Source organism: Lycorma delicatula, chromosome 5 (assembly GCF_047948215.1).
Source record: "Lycorma delicatula isolate Av1 chromosome 5, ASM4794821v1, whole genome shotgun sequence".
In the NCBI taxonomy this organism is placed as follows: domain Eukaryota; kingdom Metazoa; phylum Arthropoda; class Insecta; order Hemiptera; family Fulgoridae; genus Lycorma; species Lycorma delicatula.
In genome coordinates this window covers 15,107,663-15,114,350 of record NC_134459.1, presented here as the reverse complement: position 1 = coordinate 15,114,350, position 6,688 = coordinate 15,107,663, and positions in this window count along the sequence as shown.

Sequence of the window (6,688 nt, the reverse complement as noted above, 5' to 3'; positions counted from 1 at the left end):
GTACCCTACAGCGATCTGTATTATTTATATAGATTTTATCATTATAATATTTTATTTTAGCAATAAGATATGTGTTATAATTCCTCTCCCAACAACTACTTTGTTTAAAAGTATGTGTATGTTCAGTTATTTAATTATTTATTAATTTCTTATTTGAATAAAATATTTCCTTTAATTTTTGTTTTTTTTTTTTTTTTTTACTTTAATTTGTTTTAACATTTTTCATATGCCCAAAACTTCTTGTAACATTATTATTTAAGATTTAAAATTACTACTAATTTTTACACTATTTAACATCTACCTAAATAATTACCTTTTAACATCATTATTGTATGGATATTTTTTCTAATGAACTTTTAGTACACACATAAGCTTCACTTTTATTGACTGCAGAAATTTTAACATTAAGGATTAAAGATTTTTCTATGCAATGCAATATAAATAAAATACGACTGCTTATATCTGACTTCTTTAGATACCATCAAATATATATATAAAATTATACCAAATTTATTTATATTGCACCAATAAATTTATATCCATTTTATCTATATTGCATGAAAGAAAAAAAAATGTTTAGACGACATTGTTTTTTTGACAGCTATCAAAAATTAGTTACAATAAATTCTGAATGGCATGAATTTAATGCTAGGATAGATAGAAATTGCTAGAAGTTTAAAGAAAGATAAGAGGAAAACAAAGAATGATGTGTGATAAATTTTCTCATTTAGGTTGTAAAATTACAAAGGTTGGAGGAAGTAATGTAGATTATCAAAAGGAGCCTGACAAAAGCAAAGAGAGCTTTAATGCAGCAAAGACGTCTGCTAGTATCCAACATACATCTAATCATTAAAAAGAAAGAATTTCTTGAATGTGTTTGTGTAGATCGTAGGGTTTTATAATATTGAAAAGTTGGAGAAATAGAAAGAAGAAGAATAGTCATGTTTCAAATGCATGTTGAAGGAATGTGTTGAAAATTAGGTGGGTCGATCAAATTTGAAATGATGAGGTCTTAAAGTGAAGAAAAAAGTTTTATACCAGGATATTCTAGACATGAAAGTGGGTTAGTGGGCCATTATTAAGACAACCACATTTATTAATTTGGTATTGGAGGGACTTATAGGAGGCAATAACTGTAGGCCCTGTAAAAACTGAAATTTATAAAACATAAAATTTAGGACCATAAATTATCATTAGGTTCCAAATTATCCCCATTTAGGCCCTTGTAAATAAATACAGAACCTTGTTAATTTACATGTAGGGCCTTCTCCTTTCCTTTCTATCTTCACTAACTCTCTGGCATGTTACTCCTCTATAGTACTTTCTCATTTCATTATCACTGCTATCTGGTCTTTCTCTTCTATGGATATCTTCTCTAGGCATTTGTTATCTTTGGAATGTACATTGTGTTCCACTCGTATCCACTTTCTTTCCAGAATTACATCTCCTGTATCTTCAAACTTGTACTCGTTCTTATTCTTTTCTCAACATTCTTCTCTCCATTCCCCTTATTCTTTTAATTCACCTATCTCTGTTTTTCTTAAGTATGCTTAGGTAAGCATTACACAAACATTCAGTTCTGATTTTTTAAAGAGTTTTTGTATCTGCTATATGATTCACAGCTTTGCCTATCTTTCAGCTGATTTTCTTAACATCCCATCTTCTTTAATAATTAATTGCCCAAAATACACAGTTCTTTACTCCCTCTATTCTCTCATTTCTTGCTACCATCATTTATTTTCATTAATTCTGTGTTACTTGAATCAACTTCTAAATCTAGATTTCCTGTCTCTCTTACTAGATTACTCAACATAGATCTAACTTTCTCTAATATAGTATGGGATTAGTGATTGTAGGAAGATACTATCAGATACCTGGACAAGAAATTTCATTTTATACCTAGCTACCTTTAGGATATATGAGGCAAGGTTCAAGTAAGAACTGATTGGTAACAAACCGAGAACAGTAGAAAAAATGAAAAATTTATCAGTGGTTTCAAATACATATATATTTACTTTATTTTTCTACTTAATCACCATTTTATTACAAACACTTTTGATATTGTGAAACAAACTTCATCAAACCCACTGCATAAAATTCCACCACCTGGGATTTTAGACTTTTGCACAAAAATTTTCAACTCTTAACTTTCCTCAAAGAGTTTGAGACGCAAGCCAGTTGTTGGAGGTAGTTTTTTGCAAGGTCAGGACTGTAAGGTGGATGATAAAAAATCTCTCATCTGAATTTTTGAATTGTTACTGTTGTACATGCGGCTGTGTGCATATGTCCCTTATCATGAAGAAGAAGAATTTCTAGTCTCAGCATTCCCCATTATTGGTTTTGAATGTGATGATGCAGATTAGAAAGCGTTTCACAATAGACTTGTGATGTGATGGATGTTCCAGGTTCCATGAAATCAATCAACAGCACATCCTTTTGGTCCCAGAATAGAGTTGCTATGATTTTCCTTCGAGACTGGCCTTGTTTTAATTTTTTCAGTTTAGTGGCAGAATGGCGCCACTGCATTTATTGTTGTTTCGCCAGAGCATTTACATTTTGTCATCAGTGATGATATGAGAAAAAAAATGTGTCTCTTCGTGGTTAAAGCGGTTGAGAAAAGCACATGCAATTATCATTCTGTGATATATGTGAGCACTTGCTAACATTTTCAGCACCCATCAACCACATAGTTTACAATAACCTAGAGTTTCAGTCATCAACAATATTTACATTGAAACTTTTGGAAATTCTAGAGAAAGATTGCTAACTGTAAAGCAATGATACTTATATAATAGGTACTTGCTGGCATTCAGCGGATAACCACGATGAAGCGGACTGTGGGCCGGCTAAAGAGATAGGTCATCTTCTAAGGAGAAGTCCTGAGTCCACCATCTAGCTACTCTCTCTCGACCTGTGCCTCTGGGAATCAACTGATCAGCGGCTTCAACTACTACAGAAGAAACATTCTCTGCCAGGTCATCTAACGGGAGTTCCTCTAGTCTTCGAGCAAAAACTCGAAGCCTGGCCGCACGACAACATTTTGAAGCATCTCTGTACGTCAAGGTACTCCTTGATGCGGCAGGATGCGAAGTCTAGAAAGACTCTACCCTCAGACAAAACTTCTGGGAGAGACCAGTGCCTAATTTAAAAACTCCATGATACCATGGGGTATCACCCTTCCCTGTCATGAAGACAAGCCTACATTCCTTCTTGAACGCAGCCTCGTCCAAGTCTGTGTTCTGTTCCCTAACCAGGAAACAGTTCCCTAACCATTCACCTGATCTGGCTTCCAGTGATCATTTCTTTCTTAACTTAAAAAAAGGCTTGGAGGGAAGATTTTTGACCAATAATGAAGTTATTGCTGCCATAGGTGGTTATTTTAAGGAGTTGGATAAATCAACATACCAAACTGGCATAAGCACTCTTGTTGAACACTGAGCTAAGTGTAAGACCTTAATGGTGACTATGTTGCAAAATAAATCGAAATATACCCAGAAAAATATTGTTTTTTTAGCCAGGCTCACAACAATTCACCCACCCTCATATTATCAACAGCAATGAATGTGTTCATATATTTCAGTGTTTCATATACACTATATATATATATATATATATATATATATATATATATATATATTTCAGTGTTTACACTTCTCTAAAATCATTATAACCATTTCAGGGGTTATCAGGGAAAAAAATTTTAACCTGATACTGTGGTTATAATATCAATAAATACAGTTATATCATCAAACAAAAGATGAATCCAAAAAAAATTAGGAAAATTTTACTTTTTATTATTCAAATCAAAAATGCAAACTGTGACATATAAAAATTAAAAATTTTTTTAAGCGAACAGACTGGAATTATATTTTGTAACTTCCAGAAAAACTAACTTCTGCAAAACTGTAGTAAAAACAGATTACAGAGTTTATCTCAAAAATTATGAACGTCATTTTTTTTTTATATGTGTTTATGTTTGCATTATTTATTTAAAAAATAATAGAAATGTATGTTGTTCTGAAGAATGCCATATCACTGAAAGTCACAGAGAAATAAATAAAATAAAAATGATGAGAAACTGCACTTCTGAATAGGGTTTAAAATAAAATTATACTTATTAATACATTTTCGTGGCAAAAGATAAAATTTACAATATTATGGAAATGCAAATGCACATACTTCACTTCAGTTATTTAATTTTTAAGTTCCATGGTGTTTTTTCTTCATTGTACTGTGCATATCAGTAAATAGTAGATTTTTAAAAATCTAGTATTGTAATCACATATTGTAAAAATAAAGTATTGTAATCACGAAAAAATTTGGTTTTCAGATTTCAATGGAAATATTCATTTTGACCATCTCTGAATCCATTTTTACTAGTTTCAGCATGACATCTGTGTGCACGTACATACATATTTATCTTGCATAACTCAAAAACGATTAGGCGTAAATTTTGAAAATTTGGATTTAGGACTGTTGTAACATCTAGTTGTGCACCTCCCCTTTTGATTGCAATTGACAGTACCAAAGTGTCCAAAAAAAGCCCAAAATGCAAAAAATTTGAATTTTGGACTTTTTCTTAACTACAGTAATACGCCCTCCTTGAGAGCTTTTCAACTATATATCAAAGTGGTACTTATTTTCATTGGTTCTAGAGTTATAGCCTAATAAAATTTTAATTAACAAAATATTTGGATCTTACAAGGGGAAGGCACATTGGTGAGAATCTGACTTCATTTCCTTTTTTTTTAATTTAAATAAATTGATTTATTAATAATTACTAACCTGTGATTGTAAAAAAATGTGGTGAGAATCTGACTTCATATCCTTTTTTTTTAATTAAAATAAATTGATTTATTAATAATTACTAACCTGTGATTGTAAAAAAATGACAATCAATAAATAATAATTTAATAATAAAAAAAAAAAAATGAAATAAAAATATATGTAATTTAATAGGCATACAAGTTAATGTGGTGTCCACATCAGAATTTTTATTTCCCTGATAAAATATTAATTTAAACACAGGTCAGGTCAGCAATAATGAAGAGCTAGTGATACAAGAATTATAACAAAACTTCTGTTAACAATAGTGTGAATAAAAATTTTTGCTTATCTGAAAAATTATAGATTTTTAGACACTGACAAATTTATTTGTTTTAAGATTTAACTAAAAATAGGTACTAATTCAAATTTTCACAATTCTTGTTAAACAAATAATAGTAATAAAATCAATTTATTATAAATTAAAAATTAGTTTTCGAATTTGTAAAATGCTTCTCCTTTATAAAATTAGTCTTCTGACATTCATAATTTTTGCAGTGCTTTTCAAATATATGTGTAATTGCCTACAAGCCATATTACAAGATGATGATGTTTTTCAAAATTACTCACATAGCTGAGGAAGTAACATTTTGTAAATGTGTTGAAGTTAACTAATGGTTAAACTTGTCATCGCAAAATCAGCTGATTTTCAAAGTCGACAGTTTGAAAATGCCTTTCCAAGCACGGTTTGAGTGCTTGGAAAGGCAGTTGCTTTTATATGGATTTGAATGCTAGACTGTGGATACCGGTATTCTTTGGTGGTTGGGTTTTCACTTAACCACACATTTCAGGAGTGGTTGGCCTAAGTCTGTTCAAGACTACACATTTATTGGTATATTTACACAAAGACTGTGCACAAATGCCTTGGCATCTCTGCAGAGTACTGTTGACATCATAAATAAATAAATAAAAGATTAGAATTGTACAGAAAGCTCTTCAACCTTAGGAAATACTTAAATTTGGTTACTTATTATTAGAAATACCACTGATTTACCTTCAATGTCCTTTTAGAAGGTCATTTTTAGCAAATTTTAAAGACTTTTGTCAATTAAACCTTCCATGTATGATCTTTGAAAATAGATTTAATTTGAATATAGACTTTTTTAAACAATGCTGACAATCACACCCAATTTTTCAATAAAAAATAATTTACATATATTTTATAAAATATAGTCAAATATGACAGCTTAAAATATAACAAACCAGATGATTTGTGTTAAACATAAATTAAGTGTATATAATGATGTACTCCCATGACAAAAGTGTACTAAACAGATTTTAGTGATTACTTGCTGTTTGTAATGAAATTATAACACTAAATTATAACACTTAAACACATGTTTAAGCATTCCATATAATATGCAAAAAATAGAAAAAAAATGTTACAAAACTCTTACTAGCCTGATTTCATTGTTTATTGTATATCTATTGTCTATTACATATATTTAACATGTATTTTTTTTTAACAAAATTCTAAATTAATAACAGATTCTGATAATCGTAGTGTCTAACCTTTTTTGATACAATTATCATTTTGTTTTTATTTTATTTATATTTCAGTTTTATTTGTATTACAGAAATTTTTATTTTTTGAGCAGAAAAATTGTGATATCTGTGAGACTCTTATCATATGGTTTACAATTTCATTGTAATTTTTTTGGGTATATAAATATAAAAAAAGTTTAAATTGATTAATCTTCAGACAGAGTTTGACAATGATTTTCTTATCAAAACTGCTGTGGATAACAGCATTTTTGTAAATTTTAAGTAGATTTCTTAAAATATTAGTACATTACTGTATGTGGTGGCTAACCAAAGCATATTTATGGATTTAAAAATTATATATATTATTATATTTAAAAAG